This window comes from Eubalaena glacialis, chromosome 2 (genome assembly GCF_028564815.1).
Source record: "Eubalaena glacialis isolate mEubGla1 chromosome 2, mEubGla1.1.hap2.+ XY, whole genome shotgun sequence".
NCBI lineage: Eukaryota > Metazoa > Chordata > Mammalia > Artiodactyla > Balaenidae > Eubalaena > Eubalaena glacialis.
Genome location: NC_083717.1, coordinates 103,061,650 through 103,080,835, shown reverse-complemented (window position 1 = coordinate 103,080,835; position 19,186 = coordinate 103,061,650). Strand labels below are relative to the sequence as shown.

The window sequence follows — 19,186 nt, the reverse complement described above, 5'->3', positions numbered from 1 at the left end:
CTGAGTCTTGGCTTGTCATGGAAAATGTCGCAAATTCCTACGACAAGGAGAGAGTGAAGCAAGTCATGCCGGTAAACTGGAGCTGGAGGCTGCTTGTCCTATCTGAGCAAACAGAAAAGCAGCAACTCTCCAGCTATTTAAGACAGCAGAAACAACAATGACAAAAGTCTGTCCTTGCCCTTAGCCATGGGCCTAGAAAACCCGTGTGAGTGATGGCTATGTCTGGAGACCACAGGCAGGAGGCTGCATCTTCAGACTTATTTGAGGGCCGTGAGAGACCAGGCCCTGCAATGCGTCTTTCTTCAGCTTCCACTATGTCCTTCTAGTTGCTCCTCCAGGAGAACCTGTAAAGACCCTTCACTAATCTCTTGCCCCCGATGGTGCAGCAGGCTCACCAAGAAACAGAACGAGCTCCACCAAGCTGTGGACTGAGCCTTCCTATTTCTGCGCCTTTACTCATTTCATTCTCTCTACCCAAAGTATTCTTCCCCTGCATATCTGAATGTTCAAAACCACCTGGTCTTTACAACCCCGCTCTCACGCAACTGGCACCACAAGACATTTCCCAATTCGCTCTCATACCCCAAGTCCACTCAGACTATGAAATACTGTGGGAATTTTAAGAGAAGTGTTAGAACACCACCCCTGCCCTTAGGAAGTCTACAATCTACCCAGAGAGACAATAAACTAATAAAGAAGAGGACAAGCCCATTTGGGATTCAATGCCAGGAAGAACTGTGGAGGTCGTAGTTATTGCTGTTTATTGAGCACTCACCATGTGCCGGGTTCTATGCCAAGAGCTGTCTGCATGTTACCTTGGTTAATCCCCACCACAGCTCTAGCAGATATTAATCCCACCCTATATGCGAGGAAGCAGAAGCTCAGAGATGTTAAAACCTTATCTAAGATGCAGAGCTGGTTAAGTCAGAGCCTGAGCTCTTAGAAACCTATTACATTGCCATCTCACTCTCTCGTTTTCACAAACGCTCATTTAAAAATACATGGAGTTTAAACAACAAAGTTTTAAATGTAGAAGACTCTGAATAAACATTTCTCCAAGGAATATAAACAAATGGCCAATAAGCACTTTGTAAATATGCCCAACATCATTAGTCACCGGGGAAATGCAAATCAAAACCACTATGAAACACAACTTCACACCACTGGGATGGCTATAATCAAAAAAGACACACAATAACAAGTGTTGAAAAGGATGTGGAGAAATTGGAACCCTCATTCCTTTCTGGTGGGAATGTAAAATTATGCAGCTGCTTTCTGAAACAGTTTGGCGGTTCCTCAAAATTTGAAACGATGTTTCCATGGGACCCAGCAATTCCATGCCTAGGTGTATACACAAGAGAAATGAAAACATGCTTTCACACAAAAACTTGTACACGATTGCTCATAGCAATATTATTCCTTATAGCCCAAATTGGAGACAACCTAAATATCGATCAATAAATGAGTGGATAAATAAGTGTGGTATATTCATACAACGGACTATTACTCAGCCACAGGAATGACGTGCTGATGCACGCTACAACGTGGATGAACCTCGAAAACATTACACTAAGTGAAAGAATCCAGACATAAGAGACCACATATTATATGATACCATTATATGAAATGTCCAGAATAGGCAAATCCATAGAGACAGAAAATAGACTAGGGGTTTCCTTAGAGTAAGAGGGGTATGAGGATGGAGGTATGGGGAGTGACAGTTAACAGGTATAAGGTTTCTTCTTGGGGTAATAAAAATGTTCCAAAATTAGACTGCGGTGGTTGCAGAAGTCTGTGAACTATTGAATGGTACACTTTAAATGGATGAATTGTATGGTATATGAATTATATTTCAATAAAGTTGTCAAAATATACTGAGTTTTAGGGGAAAAAATGTGTTACAACAGATCTTTTTTAAACTGCCTTTAGAAGTCTCATTCTCTACTGGGGATCTGTGGAAAATGTTCTCAGGGGGCTCGAGAGTTCTTCGAGAATTTATTTTAAGTTGGTATCCTCATTTGATGAAATGCTAAACAAAATTTAAAGCCCACAGTGAATTAGGCAGATGCCCATAACTAAGTACTGCCCCATAATTTAAGTACCTGCATCTGTGGCATAACGATGTCTCCTCATGCTGCAGAAACAAAGCTTTCACAGCAAGGCGACAAAGAGGAAGGAGAGCTGTCAGCCGTCACAAGGCACATGGTGGTACCAGCACACCCAACCCAAAGTGCCTGCTCAGAGCTGCACGCACTGTTCACAGTGGTAAAGTGCACACTCATGTCTTGGCTGTGTAATACTTTGGAAGCCATTAATGGAGTAAACCATAAAGTGTAGGTGATAATTTTTTTTTGTAAAAGGTATATTTTTAAATTTTATTTTGAGGTGCACTATTAAATTGATTGGTCGGTCCATCAAACACATGAATAAAATTTAGTCATTGTTAAAAATTATCATGATCGTGACTCAAATGAGAATATCCTCATCCTTAAAATCAAGGTCAATTCAAGAAATATTAGATACACATTTCATCTTTTTTATCACAGTAAAACATTTTATTCATATTAAATTATGTGAATGTGGCGGGTTTTATGGATTCGTTTGAATTCAATTTGTAAATTTTTTTTGATTTCATAGCTATAAAAAAGGTATGGAGGCACAAGGATTTGTACTTAACTTTATGTTGAAACATAATGATTTATGTTCATAATACTAGGAACACTGGAAATTTTTTTCCTTTTGCACCAGGTTGAGAAATGTTACACTAGAATATTTCCTATTTTCCTTTCATGTCCATAAAAAGTAGAAAAGCATCCCTGTATACACCCCTAGATCCTCAGGCACCAAAGGGTGATATTCTCAGTTTACTCCTAGGTTTTCCACAGATCTGATTTAAAATCAGCTGAAAAGTAAAATGATTCCCCAGTAGCCAAGAACTCTGCTGACTCTAAGACTTTCCTTCACTGCTTTGAAAGTGGCGTGGGAGAACTGGGTACACGGGACCACAGAGCAGACCGTGCCCGCCGCTCCCAAGGCCACTTTGCCCAGACTGGCACCAACCCCTCCAGGGCTCTGAGGCTCCGAGCACTTCATCCAACTCGCCCATGACTCCCTCTGGCTGCAGAACAGGAAGACCTCCCCCACCACCTCTCCTCACCGTCAGGATCCAAAGCTCTTCCCCTGGCACATCCTGAGCTCCCCAGAAACAAGGGGAGCATATTGCAAACCCCATCGGGTCTAACATTCTGCCACGTTCAGACAGCTTATTTACTACAGGAAGGGGTGTATGGCGTTCAAATAAACCGATGTTACGGTGAAGTGCAGTGCACGTCTTTCTAGTATTTCCTATAACCATCTTCAACTGGAACTATCTTCTAAATAAGTGTAGTAATTTGCCATTAAGTGGGATTATTACCATGGAATTAGGATAATTCAAATAAAATCTGAAATTCACTTTAAAAAAGGAGATAAATCTTGTTATGGGCTGAAATGTTGAAATTCTAACCCTCGGTACTTCAGAATGTGACTGTATTTGGAGATAGGGACTTTAAAGAGGTAATTAAGGTTAAATGAGGTCATTAGGATGAGCCCCAATCTTTTGTGATTGGCATCCTTATAAGAAGAGGAGATGAGGACACAGACAGACACAGAGGAAAGACCATGCGAAAACACTTGAAGAAGACAGCCATCTACAAGCCAAGAAGAGGGGCCTCAGAAGAAACCAACCCTGTTGACACCTTGACCTTGGGCTTTCAGCCTCCAGACCATGAGGAAATAAATTTCTGTTGTTTGTCTGTGGTATATGTTATGGGAGGCCTACAAAATGAATACAAGGCTATGTCAAATGAATCCCTTAATTTATGAACTGCTTCTTAGTTACAAAGAAATTCCAACTACTTTACCTTGTTCAATCCTAACAACTACCCACATTTTCCCATTTTTTTTCTGATGAGAAAACAGGCTCAGATTTGCCCAAATTCATAGAGTAAATTAGTGCTGAAGCTAGGATTCAAAGCCAGATCTCTTTATCTCTACATCAGTGCTCTTACTATCAGGCCTTTAGGACTTTGGGCTATGAATTTGAAGTAACAAGTTTGCAAATAATATTTTAAATATGAAAGAAATCAAACTATTTTAAAGGTACCCACAGAAACGACAGATTTTATCAGTACACCTCTTAGGCTGAGGCAAAGAGACCTGTGCTCTACTTTATAGAGGGCCCTGTATGGATTAGAGAACATGCAAACAATAGTAATAATAGTAATATGTTAAAGCACACGTGGGCACCCTTGTCACTCAAGATCTGGCTCTTAGCACTGACACAGCCTGATCCAGAACCTTAAACATCTGCCTTGGTAACGAATACTGTTCAGGTCCCAGACCAACACCACTTTGCATCTCTTGCCCTAAGTCCTCAAAACAAAGGGCAACTGAATGATAACTAGACTTACCGTGGTGATCTTCTGCAACATCAATGTGCAAATATCAAATCATTATGTTGCACACTTGAAATTAATGTTAGATGTCAATTATACATGTCAAATATATAGAAACACAAAAATAGAAGGCAACTGTACCTGAATGCCATGAAGGTTTGAGAATTTTGCCACTTGTCCAACACAGATTCTGGGGGGGTAAGGGTTTGTGCTTAGGTAAGAGAAAAGACTAACTAACATGTCAAATCCTCTCTCTAAGGTGGCATGAATTCAGTGGATTGTGCATAATGAAGGACTATTTCCCAGTAGCACCGAGAGTCCTCTTTCCTGCTTTTCCTCGTATTCCTGTTTATAGTTCTACATGGACTTGTGAATTACCAAGGTATTCACAACAGGTGCATGTGACAATTAAGGAATATTTTGCAATATTAAATAACTCATATAGCACTTAAATATATATATATGCACATATATATATCATGCATGAAGTATGATACTGAGCTTTTACATTAGCACTTGGATATTGAATGCTAGAAATGCAAATAGTTTTATTTTACAAAACACGCAATAAGGTTTATTTATCTTTTTAAAAATTAAATTTAAAAATGTTAGCTTTAAGTGATATTATTTTAAATTTTTGAAAATATATGTGAAAAATAATTTTAATTTTATATTTTGACTTTGAAGTTAATTTATCTTTTTATGAAAATATATTTAAATTTTGTATATCTGAATATAGTTACAATTTTCATCCTTTAGATGATCACTATGAATAGAACGCAAATTATGTGAAAATCACATAATTAGTGATTTTTGCTGAAGTTAAGGGAAGAGAATAAATTTAATGGAATAAATATATGGTACTTTATGAATTATGTATGTCTTCATTTTATTCTCATGCAAATGTCACCAACTCATCAAGAGAGCTCTCAGACATGTGCATTAATAATTAAATTCAGTCCTCTTTGGTATTTTGCTGACTTCCAGTCATTAAAAACACAGAGCTTTACATGTATTTGGTATTGTCGTGATGAGGGAATATTTATCAAGGTAGGAAGAGGTTTTTAAGCAAGGGAATAAAATTAATATACTTGAATTGAGAAAAGAATACACTAGAAGTTCTGTGAAAAATAGATTATGCAGAGGAGAGGTTGGAATCAGGAAGACCAACGAGGAGGTCTGGACAGTAATCCAGGGAAGAGAGGAGGCGCCCAGGCATAGGGCAGCAGTGGGGACAGACTGAACCGACAGACTTGAGAGACACTTTATCTTTCCAAGTTTCATTTGTAATCAAAGTACAATTTCTTAAATATACGTGTGTGTGTGTGCACATGCGTGTGCCTGGCCAAGCTGTTCACTTGATTCAGAAATCCTCCCAACAGCATCCCAAATGGCCTGGCATTCAGGTGCAGTTTAAAGGCCTGTAGTATAAGATGATACAACTATTTCCAGAGGTCAGCCATCCTACCATCAGACCACTCTGGTTTCTAGAAAATGATCTTCTATGATGAGTAGAAACCTACCTCTATAAAATTTTACATGTTGGTCTAGTTCTATCTTTTGTAGTAACAGAATTCTAGCCACTAGAAATTAGAATCATGCCCTTTGCATAATTCAGGTAGCTATTGTAGCTCCTGTTGGTAATCTATTTCCAGGCTAACCCCTTCCAGTCCCTTATTTCTCTCAAATTATTTTCAGGGACCTCCAGCCCACGCTAAGCACACCCTCTTCCCACCATCAGCAGCGGCACTTTGCCAACAGCTTGGTCACACAACCTCAGATACATTCTGGTTTAACAGTGCCTCTCTTAACATGCAGCACCTAGAAATATTTCATAATTCATATCTTTCCCTATTCACACTGTCCCTTCTCATCATTAATATAGACGGCTGAGGTCTGAATGCAATTTTTCATCTCCAGGGCACATTTTTATGAGATTTACCACAAAGGTTTCATTTCTCTATTCAGAATATAGGAAGATTTTTAATTTATGCCACCAACAGGGGATAGAAAGGGTGTCTCCTTTGTCATAGATCTAGGATTACAATTTACACGGAGCTCCCTAAAGGAAGTTAGTTGCCAACAATGAAGAAGTTGGCGACAATCTTCAGAAACCATGAGTCTTGCTAATTGCCTTCTCTTTCCTTGCACTAAAGCTTCCATTAAATTGTTTCAAAATGTCCCAAGGTGGAATTGCTTTCCTTGCTTCATTTTTTTTCTTTTTCTAGGGCTCCAGTGTGTAGGCTCTGCCTGGGTTCTTAGCCTGGCTCCATCACTCACCAGCTATGGGACCCTGAGGAAGTCTTTTCACCTCTTTGAGTCTCAGCTTCTTATCTAAAACTACAAAGGACAGTAGTCCTTACTTGATAGGAGTTTTGTGCAGTTTAAATGAGATTATACATGGAAATGCTTAGCCTTTTGCCTGGAACATGGTTGGGATTGCCATATAAAATATAGGGCATCCCCCTTGCACAGAAACGAAGACCCAACACAGCCAAAAATAAATTAATTAATTAATTAAAAAAAAAATGTAGGGCACCCAGTTATATTTGAATTTCTGATGAACAACGAATAACTTTTTAGTGTAAGTATGTCCCGAATATGACATCATTGTCATTTTCCTCTTCTCCTCCTCTCCTCTCCTTGTTTTCCTTCTCTTCCTCTTCCTTTTCCTTTCTTCATTCTTTCTTCTTCCCCATCACCTAGTTCTAATCTTAAAAACATGTCAGTAGTAACATGATTCCTCTACATTCTAAGTTTTCTTTTTTCAGAACAACTGTTATCCGTTATTAGTGGTGTGTATGGTCCAGCAGCCTCAGAGGAAGTCACGGAGACGTAAGATGGTGCCTGGCTGTGTACGTGGCACGGGGGCTGGAGGGTTGTTTACACCTTCTCCTTTTTTTGGAAAGTCTTACTTTGTAACTGAAAATTCAAGTTTTCCCACCTGAGCAGATCACCCCTGCCTGCTCAAGTCTTAACGAGAAATGGAAACTTTTGTCTCTATCATCAGCACACTTTAAAAAATCAAGGTATTATGAAATATCTTTTTGTTCTTCCTGCCTTCCCTCATCCTTTTAGTTTGCTTCTTCATTCAAACCCCAAACAAAGGCTATGAGGAATACTCATAAGCACGAAAGTCATGCCTAACCCCCCCCCCCACACACACAGACACTCTACATTCTCCTGCTCTAACCAAGAATAACTAAGTCTAATCACTCCAAACTCAGAGGGATCTGGCATATTCATAGGAACCCCCAAGGATGATGATATGATAATTTTACAACTCTTTTTTCCAGACTTTAAATATACCTACATGCATACAATATCATGGGCTTTCTGATATATAATCAAGAGTGCTTGCCCATATTCTAACGAAACACAAACACACATGCACACACAGAGAGAGATGCTTTTCCTCTTGTCCTCTTTCAAACAGAAGGAAAGGGTCACCCAGGTTTTCACTTTTATGAAAACATCAAGACTTTCTTCCATTCCCAGGATTCCCACTTTTTCATCTGAGCATCCCATGACCAAAAGGGGATTCTCTACATGCACGTATATGGCAAACCACACAACGCCAGCTGCCAGGAGAACCACACTTCCCTATATTGATTCTCCTTCCATTACTCAAGAGACCCACCACACTCTCCCTGAAGGGAGAAAAAACATTAAAGTGCTTCATTTCTTTCGCAGGATATATAAATTAATATCATTATTCTCTCAGAATAAAAACGTGTTTAGATGGATTCAGGATACTCCATTTAAAATATCCGTTACCCTCAAATCAAATTTTCCCTGCCGTTGAGTGGCAAGGGGCGATGGCCCGGGATCAGTAAGCTGCTAAGATCCCTTCTGCTGGAGTGTTTAATTTCATTTTACTTTCCACAAATAAGCATGCTTGGAGCCGCTGCCTTTCCCTCCTCTGGAGTAATCGAAAAATTTAATTCACATTAAGCCAGAGAGGATGGTGTTTTTCCCTAAGTTCACCCAAGGCAAACATTTTAAACCTCTAACAGCTCATGGGTCAGAGATGCAGGTCTCATCCTTTCCTGATGAGATGCCTCCTGGAACCAAACAAAGCCTTCTGCCCAGCCTCTCTCCATCCTCCACCCACCACACTCAGCCCCTGAGCAAAAGATCACCCAGAGAAGCCGGTGGGTGCATCTCCAGATCCCCACTGTGATTCTTAAGATGCCTGCAGTATACATCCCAGGAACCCCCTCCATCTGGAGATGTATGAGTTTCTAGGCATCACTTCTGCTTAAAAGATTAACGTGAGTGGGGACCAAAAGCCTCTTTGCTACTGAAATTTGAACTGCAAGCAGCTTACCTGAGAATGAGTATTTCACTAGGGCTAGGTTATGCTTCAAATCTTATCATCCCTTCCCTAAAAACTAATAACGTTTTGCACTTATATGGTGCCTTTCATCAGCCCCAGGTAATATACGACACAATGCTGAACTCAGAGATGAGTAAATCATTAATTGTTCGTAATGCCTCACATAAGCACTTTCAGATCGTCATGCATAAGGATTCAATCAAGCACAATGACATCCACGCATATTTCTCTTTTATTCAGGTATAAAATGTGTGCAGTGACTTATAAATGACAAATTTCTCATGAACACAATCAAAAGCATATCATCACCAAGATGACCTGGTACCACAAAGGTGGGAGATATTCTGCTCACAGATCACAGGACTTTTTATCAGAAAGACCAAGGAGTTCCAAGGAAGAAGAAAAGAATAAGAAGCATCTAAATATTCTTATTTAGAAAAACACTTAAAACGCTAGATTTTCCCCTTCTGTCAGTCTAGCATAGCGCTTCTCAGGCACTTCTGCTTGCAAAGATAATACATTTCTTTTTTTTAAAGAAGGAAAGGTAATAATGTAGTAAAACGGAGTGAGATCTTGTAAGAAGTCCGCCTCATTCGATTCCTGGATTTTTGTTTACTTCAATCATAAAGTTAGAATTCATGCAGCAGAGAAGAAGCATGTGGCCACAGGGGCTGACTCAGAGAGTATCGAGGTGACTTGGCCTGGAAGGAGCGTGGAGGGACATTTAGAAAGGACAGGGGTGTGTCTGTTTCAGCGTGGGCCATAGTTATTTTCCTTGGTCTCATGTCTCTGGCTTCGGTAGAGAGAAGCTACAAGCAGAAAGACAATGCTCTACATTCAAAACGCCATCTCTGCCAAATTTGAGTCTGGTAAGTTGGCTTTGCTAGTTATCCTCCCTTTGAGCCCAGATTCATTCCTGCCCTTCCCAGCTTGTGTAACGTTCATTGCTTCACACCACATCAGCCCTGGGAGTGCTGTAGCATCTCAACAACAGTAACATCATAGCACATCCTCCACAGGCCCTCCCACAGATCAAAGAAACCCCAAATCCCTCCCTGCAGGTTTCTCATAGGGTATGGCCCTCCTGGGGCCCACCGTCTCCCCCACGGTTCCAACTGTGGGCTCCTGGGCAGCATCGGCTACTGCTCCAGTGCTACTCTGGGCCTCCTGCCCATCGCCACCCCCTCTTCCATTCCGCTGCAGCAGGCACGGTGGAGGGAGCAGTGGGTGAGCTTTCCTCTCTCCATCCATGGGGAATTCCATTATTGAACTGTAAATACCACTGCCCTGCATCTTCAGTTTTTCAGGATTTGACAGAGACTCTAGGGATGCAGTTGTTTTCCTTGGCTTCTTGTTTATGATGGCCATCCTCCCGCCACACCTCCTCCCCTACCGGTTCAGGGCTGTCCTCTAACCTGGGGCTGAGGCTTAAACACTCCAAACTAAGACCCCTTTTTCTGCCAATGACAGAAATCCACTTAATTAATTTAAACAAAAATAGAAATTTGCCATATTGTATTTCATTGTTCATACATGGTCTCACTGAACCCCAGGGCAGGGACACAGCAGGGCCTCAGAAATAGACCAAAACTTGTAACTGGAATGCCTTTGTGGCTGCTTCTCTGAGTCTTTCCTCTCCGTGCTTTTAAATACGTCCACATCACTCTTTCTCACTGCCGGCCAGCTTTCTCAGCTTCCCAGGTCACCTACAGCTCCTGCTAAGGCTGGAAGCTCTGAGTCCCAATTCCAAATTTTCAGAGAAGGAACCATGACCAACCCAGATTGTCTAAGGGGCCCAACCCTGGACTAATCAGCTGTGACCAGCAGATCAAGACCACTTCATATAACCTGGTTATATGGGAGTCAGCAGAGTAGAGAGATAGTTTCCAGAAAGAATCTGAAAAAGAACATACATATATATCTATATCTATATCTATATCTATATATGTATATATACAGATATAACTGAATCACTTTGCTGTACACCTGAAACTAAGACAACATTGTAAATTCACTATATTTCAATTTTTAAAAATGGTTAAAAAAAAAAAAGACAGCTTGCCACAAAAGTGGGTGCAGCATCTTTTAACACCTACTTAAAAAAAAAAAAAAAAGCAGAAACTAAGCGAACAGCTCTATCAGTGTGTAAAACTAGGATGGTCTCCAACCAACTTTCGTACTTCAACTTTTCCTCCCTGCAGATAGAGCTCCTTCCCCACGTTATACTTACAATGGCACAGAGGCCATTGCTACCAGCGGACGCAGGAGGCTCGATCCAGGAGAGGAAGACTTCAGCCCCAGTCCAGTCACTACTGCCCCATCAAGGTATCCTTGCCCCCTTCCCCACTTCTGTCAGCTGCCCGCATGCTTCGAGTGCAGTTATTCCTTGACAGGCTCACACCCTGCTACACACAGCTCTTTGTAGACAGCCTGAGCTGCACAGCACTTTGAGGTCAGGCCAATCTGCTTCTTCTTCTTTTTTTTTTTTTTTTTAATTGCCTTTTACTTTAGAATTATTTTATGCTTACAGAAGAGTTACGCACATAGTATAGAGAGTTCTGGTATACCCCATACCCACTTTCCCCTACTATTAACATTTGCACATTTGTCACAATTATGAACCAATATTGATGTATTACCATTAACTAAAATCCATACTTTATTTGTATTTCCTTATTTCTTTTTAAGATTTTTTTGATGTGGACCATTTTTAAAGTCTTCATTGAATTTGTTACAATATCACTTCTGTTTTATGTTTTGCTTTTTTTTTTTTTTTTGGCTGCGAGGCATGTGGAATCTTAGCTCCCCGACCAGGGATCAAACCCATACCTCCTGCATTGGAAGGCAAAGTCTTAACCACTGGACCGCCAGGGAAGTCCCCAATCTGCTTCTGACATTGGTTTCATCACTTACCAGCTGAGGGTCATCATGATTTCGGACGCACGCAGCAGTGATCGGTAGCTTGCAGTAAGCAGCAGCCGTGAACAGCAGCTGGAAGCAAGACCTTCGTTCCCTGACCAGGAGTCCTAACTGCTAGACCACAGAGGCCAGTGGCTAGGGCCTAAATCCCCAGTCCTTGCCTGCCTTGACAAGAAAGAATTCTGACAAGGAGGCGGAAGGAAAGAGAAAAGTAAAACATTTACTGGAAAAGCAGAGTACATGAGGAAAGACACACAGGCGAACTCTGCGAGAGAGTCTTGAGAGTCGTGCCTTTGGGAAGTTTAAATCCTTTATAAGGGGGCAGTTTCCCAGGTCTTTGTCTTCCCTCTGGCCAATCGTCTTGTTTTGTCCCCCTGGTTAATTTGTCTCAGCACCCTCCCCTAGGTGCACATGCACCCCTCAGCCAAGATGGATTTCAAAGCAAAGGCGTCTGGGAGGAAAGAAGCAAGACTTACTATGGCCTGGCGTCCCCTGACTTTTGACCCCCAAGGAGTCTTTCTGCGTATGTGTAGTGTCTCCCTTGCCCCAAGAGGGGGGATATGTGATCTCTTGATCCTTTACTCAAATAAGGTTTAGCCCCTCTTCATTCCTGCCATGACTGTTATTTTAAGGCATCCACAAGAGACAAAGCCTGGCTATTTACCCTGTTTCTGTTGTTACTTCCATTCTGGAGAACAAACAGGAGGCTGATTGTAAATGCCTAACCTGGAGCCCACCTATCTCCTGTCTCAGGAAATGCAAACAGTAGGCTAGTTCTATGTGTCCGGCCTGAAGCCCACTTTTTCTCACCCCAAGCAATGTAAACAGGAGGCCAGTTGTAAATGCCTAGCCTGGAGCCCATCTATCTCCTGCCTCAATCAAGCCAGCTATCTATCCTTTCTAAACCTCAGTTTCCTCATCTACAAATGGACACAAAAATGTCCATCTTAAAGGGTTGAATGGAACTAACCTATGCCATGCGGTCAAAACAGTGCCTGGTGAACTTTAGGTGCTCAATAGAAGGTTCCTCTTGTTATTTCTAATTGTTCTTGTTAATATTAACCTTTATAATAAAACCTACAAATGCCATTTTAAATAGGCAAACCATCTTCAGGTTGATTTCATAACTACAGACCCTATGCCATGTTCCAAAAGCATTGGATAGCACATTCTAATAAAGGAAATAGCTAAAAAACGAAACAAAAGCACGTGGTAAATTTAAGGCCTTTTTGTTTTGTTTTTTGTTTGTATTTTCTGACACCTGTAGAAATCTCTTACTCAGAATTGTAAGAATGAAATAATAAAAAGTGCATAAAGCACTAAGCACTGCACCTAGATGCAGAACATACTCAACAAGTGATGATTGCTGTTTTTATTCCCATACCTAGTATGATTTTGATTACTATCATTATTATTAGTCCTAAGGGGAAAAGTGCTTAAACGTTCACTGACAAATCCTTTAAAGTGATCATTTCATTGAATACTATGCAAAGCTACGAAACCTCCTTTCCTAGTTAAGTTTGAAACTTAATGTATATGTGTGACATTAGATTTTAATCAATACGGACAGCTCAAAGTAATTTTTAAAAAAATTTTTAAATGGAAAGGGAATCATTGATTAACACAGCAAAGAGAAGAGTAGTTGCCCCGGGGAAGCAGCAGCTTTTCTGGTGGTTATTGCTCGCTGTAGCTCCTGCTAACTTTCACACTGCTTTCTTGCTCAGAGGACTTTCTAAGCTTCTGTTAGAAACAAGTGCCTTAAAACCTCAAGACAAAATATATCACTTCCCACCACACCTTGAGCAGCCTATCTTGGGTGTCTGTGACCTAGATTCACCATAACATGAGAGCCAAGAGGGAATGTTGGCTTTTAAAACATGGGACGCCTGCCCCCACTCTGGGCTTCAACCTGGATCTCTAGGCTGATTTGGAATGAGTTCTAAGGTGATCCACTGGGGAGGGGTTCTGGTTCAAGAAAAAGGTGGGAGCATGACAAGAGGGTAGGAGGAAAGAGGGAGTACCTAGTATGGACCCTACTGCAAAAATAATCCCCTCTGCATAGAAAATCCACAAGCTGGTGGCAGCCATTACAGTTCTCGGCCAGAGCCTGCAAGAGATATCTTCTTTAGTCAGGCATGAGGGAAACACTGCCTCTTGGGTGCTGCTAGATTTGTTCTCTGGGTTAGATATTGATTTTTCCTTCAGCGGAATAGCAAAGGCATGAGAGCATGAAGGATTGAGAGGTGGGTTCCCTTCCCCCATCCCGGGCTCAGAGTGATGAGTCAAAGCAACTATGAGCCACTTCTTATCTTTCACATGCAAGGAGACATTGAGCCCTGGACTCACCGCTGGTTAGAGACAGCTGTGCGAATGAGTGTGCTATGAGGCTTTCGGAGAAATAGGCTTTTCCCCCTCTCTTATCATTCTGTCCCCAGTCACATCCTGTCTATTTAGGGTGTTGATAACCATATTAAAATCATCCCCATACAATTTCAATATCGATGAAAGCACAGCTATACTGGGATGTGATTTTCCTTCCCAAGCAGAAAATTGTTGTCGTCTTCATTTCCTTAAGTTTCTCAAGAATTCTGCAAATTGTTAAGCATATTTATTAAAAGGTTTTTTTTCCTATCAGAGAGACTCATCTATACAAAGCAAAGGTTTGGGCTGGGCAATCCAGTGATTTGGCCTCTTTGATGGGGAGAAATTGCTTCTGTGTAAGAACTAATACCCACCTGGTTTCAAACCTCAGATTTTTACAGTAGTTTGAAACAAGTGTGGTTATTGGTTGGTTAGATAAGCAATAAAAGTAAACATTGCAAAATGAAACAGTGAAGAACCTTCGTAAACTTCTACATTTGTCTTTTTAATGAAAAATATTCATACCAAAAGTAAGATGTAAACATCCACGCAGAAAAAATGAATCTAGACACAGACCTTACATCATTCACAAAAATTAACTCAAAACAGACCACAGACCTAAATGTAAAATGCAAAACTGTAAAACTCCTAGAAGACATAGGAAAAAATCTAGACAACCTTGGGTATGGCGATGACTTTTTAGATACAACAACAAAAGCACAATCCATGAAAGAAATAATTGATAAGCTAGACTTCATTAAAATTAAAAACTTCTGCTCTGCACCAGACACTGGCAAGAGAATGAGAAGACAAGCCACAGACTGGGAGAAAATATTTGCAAAAGATACATCTGATAAAGGACTGTTATCTTAAAAATAAAAAGAACTCTTAAAACTGAACAATAAGAAAACAAACAATCCAATTTAAAAATAGGCAAAAGTCCTGAATAGACACCTCCCCAAAGAAGATATACAGATGGCAAATAAGCATATGAAAAGATGTTCTATATCATATGTCATCAGGGAAATGCAAATTAAAACAACAACAAGATACCACTACACACCAAAATCCAGAACACTGACAACACTAAATACTGGCAAGGACGTGGAGCAACAGGAACTCTCATTCATTGCTTATGGGAAGGCAAAATGGTACAACCACTGTGGAAGACAGTTTGGCAATTTCACACAAAACTAAGCATATTTTTACCATATGATACCGCAATCGTGCTTCTTGGTATTTACCTAAATGACTTGAAAACTTATGTGCACACTAAAACCTGCACACAATTGTTTATAGCAGCTTTATTTATAATTGCCAAAATTTGGAAGCAACCAAGAGGTCCTTCAAACGGATAAATAAACTATGGTACATCCAGACAATGGGATATTATTCAGCGCTAAAAAGAAATGAGCTATCAAAACATAAAAAGGCATGGAGGAACCTTAAATGCATATTACTAAGTGAAAGAAGCCAATCTGAAAGGGTTACATACTGTATGATTCTAACTATATAACTTTCTGGAAAGGCAAAACTACAGGAATTATAAAAAGATCAGTGGTTTCCAGGGGTTAGGGTGAAAGGAGGGATGAATAGACAGAGCACAGAAGATTATTAGGGCAGTGAAACTATTCTGCATGATTCTATAAAAGTGGATACATGTCATCGTATTCACCCAAACTCCTAGAATGCAAAATACTGAGAGTGAACCCTAGGATAAATTATGGACTCTGGATGATAATGATGTTGTCAATGTAGGTATATCTGTTGTTACAAATGTACCACTCTGTGTGGGATGCCAGTAGCAGGGGAGGCTGGGTGTACTGTGCCATCCCCACTTCGGTACACACAGTTCTGCTTCAGGTCCAAGAGCCATGTGCAGGACGTACCTTCTCTCTCTCAGGTCCTCATTTACAATAAAGAAACAGTAATTCCCACCCCATCCACTGCCCGCCTTCCCTTTATAGGCATTTTGAAAAGAAAAGTTATGGAATACAATCGGTTACATTGTATATTATAAAAGTTAAGTGCATTAATGTAAACCCATCTGTGAAATACTGTTCCATAAGAACTTAGCCTTATATTCCAAATCAAGTTGCTTTGGGTGAAGCTCATTCTTTAATGCCCTTTTCTTGCTAATAGTACATAATCCCAGGTTTTATCTCCCAAACTGCTTTCTCATGTGTGCCACCATGGCCAATATTTCAGGCTGTTGATATCGTTACTGTTGCTATAAATTGGTAAAAATTATTGAGCACTTGTTACCTGGCAAGCACTATGCGACACAGTTATATACGTTATCTCATTAGTCCTTACAACACCATCACAACAATGTTCAATGTTGCAGAGACTGAACCTCCAAAATGTTAATTATAAGACCTAAGGTCCCAAGTACTGAGTAAATGCAGCAGCCAGAATTTACACCAGGTTGTCTAAATTCCCTAATCATTAGGCTGTACTTGAATCAAATGGGGAATCACTGACTTCCGAACCGTCCAAGAAGAAGAATGTCACTTCATTGGCTAAAACCTAAAAGGCTGTGGTAGGTTTTCCTTTTTCCTACAGTTGCCTAAAGTCTCTGCTTAGAAATACATAGAACACAGAGGCAGAGAGGCAACATGTTTCAAAGAGCCCTCAGACGTGCTGTGCGCCTTTTAGACGGTGCAATTTCTACTTTTAAGGACACCTTCATCTAAAACTTCCTCCAGTGCTCAGATTTCTCTCTGTGTGTGTTTATGCGTGCACACACAGTGAAATACTATTCCCAAAATTTTATCTGCAAAGAGCTGCCATGTAATGCAAGCTGACAGGCGAGGGAAGGAGGCATAATCACCAGCTATCTATGCATTTTTTTAACCACCCAAATAGGGCTATCATAAGAACTGAGATTAATCCTGGCACCCAAATCTACAGAGGGAACTTTCTTTCCTCAGGAGATACCTTAAAATCAGGACACTGTCCAACATCAGAAGGAAATCTCCCCCAGAATATTAGAAAACCATTGCAGTGTGGAGCCTCAGTCTGATCAAATGTAGTGCCCCTCTATTCCCAGCTCCCCTTTTGAAAAGTGGCATTTGTCTGATTTTCTTTCCCTTTCAATTTGTTTTCCTGTCAAAGGGATCACTCTCCACTCCCCTACTCCACAGCACCACCTGATAGAATTCCACTCAGGGCTCCTGGTGGTCCTGTTCTCCAAGCCAACTTGAGGGATCCCTTTTGCCTGTTTCATACCATCCGTCTCTCTGGGCAACTGAAATTGTGCTGCAAAATGTAGCGCTACTTCTTGGGACCTCATTAACACCAGCTCCAAGGGAACGGGCTTCAACAGAGGAGACATTAAGCATCTAAATAGCACACTGAGACAGCAAAGACTTCAAGAGCATGGCAGACAAGTGATAGAAATCAAGTAACTGATCTAAAAAGCCAGGCAGTACACAAAGAGCCAAGGGAAGCTTTTCAATTTATATTTCATGTTGGTATTACATTTGTTTCCACATAGCAAGGATAGGTCCCCAAAATAGAGAGATGGCAGAGAGTTTGTGTGCCTCCTGGGGTCCCTAGATTCAGCCGAACTGAAGCCAGAAATAATATCATAAAACTAATTTAGCCATCCATCACACCAATAGGGCTCCTCAGCCATGAGACAGACTAGATAATTGTATGTTTCCTACAATTTCTGACACTCGCCAGACTTTGGGATCCAAGGTTCAGCCTTGCTTTTATCTTAGCCACATCAGCTGTTCTGCCAAATGAGAACTCTTGGTTTCACTGTTAATTGTTTGTAATGTGTGTGAATAGATGTGTGATCCGAAATTTATTTCGGAAGACACTTGAGCAAATTGGGTATCTCTCCATAAGGACTCAGGGGAGCCAATGGACAGACAGCATAAGAGGTTGGGGAAATCTTTCTGCCTTAACAACAGATGAGAGAGACACACAAACAATTGGATGGGATGGGGTAAGGGTAACACAGCATCAGTGACTACACAGGGCAGAACTGCAGAGGATCTTTAGTCCAACCTCCTCACTTACAGGTAAAGTCCCAGGGTAAAGCAATTGCCCTGAGATGGTACCACTGGCATAGACTTTAAGAACCTGTGGCTTGATCACCTTGTATCCTTGATCACCAAGAACATTTGACTTTGGGGTCCATTAATTAATTTAGATCGTTCTGATAAAATGACTTAGATTTTCTATCTTCACAATTAACTTTCTGTTCAGTTTCTTTTGCTTGAAGAAAAAATGAGGTAGACAGGTAGCTGTGACAAAGCAATGTGTATTTAGAAGTGCCATTTGCTGAAACTTAGTATCTTAGTACAACAATGTTTATTTTGCTGATGAGTCTGCAATAGGGGCAGGACTTGGCAGGGTCAGCTTATCTCTGCTCCATTAGGCATAAGCTGGGATGGCTTGAGGCTGGGGGCTGGAATCATTAGAAGGCTTGGCGATTGGTGCTGGTTGTTAGCTGGGACCTTAGCCAAAGCTATTTGCTGGAACATCTACATGTGGCCTCTCCATGTGGCCTGAGCTTTCTCACAACATGATAGCTGGGTTCCGATGGTAAGTATTCCTAAAGAGAGAGAAAGAGCTAGACAGAAAAATGTCACCTTGCATTGGCTGAACCTAAGAAGTCATGCAGCATCATTTCTACAACATTCTACTTGTTGAGGCAATCACAAAGGCTTAAAAATTTAAAGGGGAGAGAAAATGGACTTTTCTGGATTGGGGAGTGGCAAGATTCTGGACAGGCCATTTCTAGATAAGGAAATACTGCTGTAGCCATATTTTGAAACTACAATCTGCCATACTTGGTTAGGTTACTTGATTCTTTTGAGCCTCAGTTTCCTTACCTGCAGACTTAGGATAATAACACTTCACAGAGTTCTCAGAAAGGTTAGAGGTAGTGTATGCTATGTGCGTACATGCAGTAGATGCTCAATACCAGTTCTCAGTCCAGGTTAGGGGTCAGATGTAGAGAAGCAGAAATGGTCTATTGCTCCTTCAATGGCTGCTGACACACCTGCACCTGGACAAGGAATGATGCTTGTTATAACTAGGATAAGACTAAAGGCCAAATCGACCATCCTTCAGGCTCTTCCCACTTATCCTGAGAACATTTCAAGAGCATCTC

General features: G+C 40.9%; 1 long non-coding RNA gene across 2 annotated transcripts; it reads left to right on the top strand.

Moving 5' to 3' along the window:
• Positions 1–9,371: 9,371 nt before the first annotated feature.
• Positions 9,372–12,765, top strand: LOC133085225 (uncharacterized). Of its 2 annotated transcripts, none has more exons than XR_009699538.1 (3): positions 9,372–9,644; positions 10,977–11,100; positions 11,562–12,765. It is a non-coding gene; the product is annotated as an uncharacterized LOC133085225 (long non-coding RNA). The 2 variants fall into 2 exon arrangements; XR_009699539.1 differs by lacking the exon at positions 11,562–12,765 and adding an exon at positions 11,464–11,511.
• Positions 12,766–19,186: the final 6,421 nt, after the last annotated feature.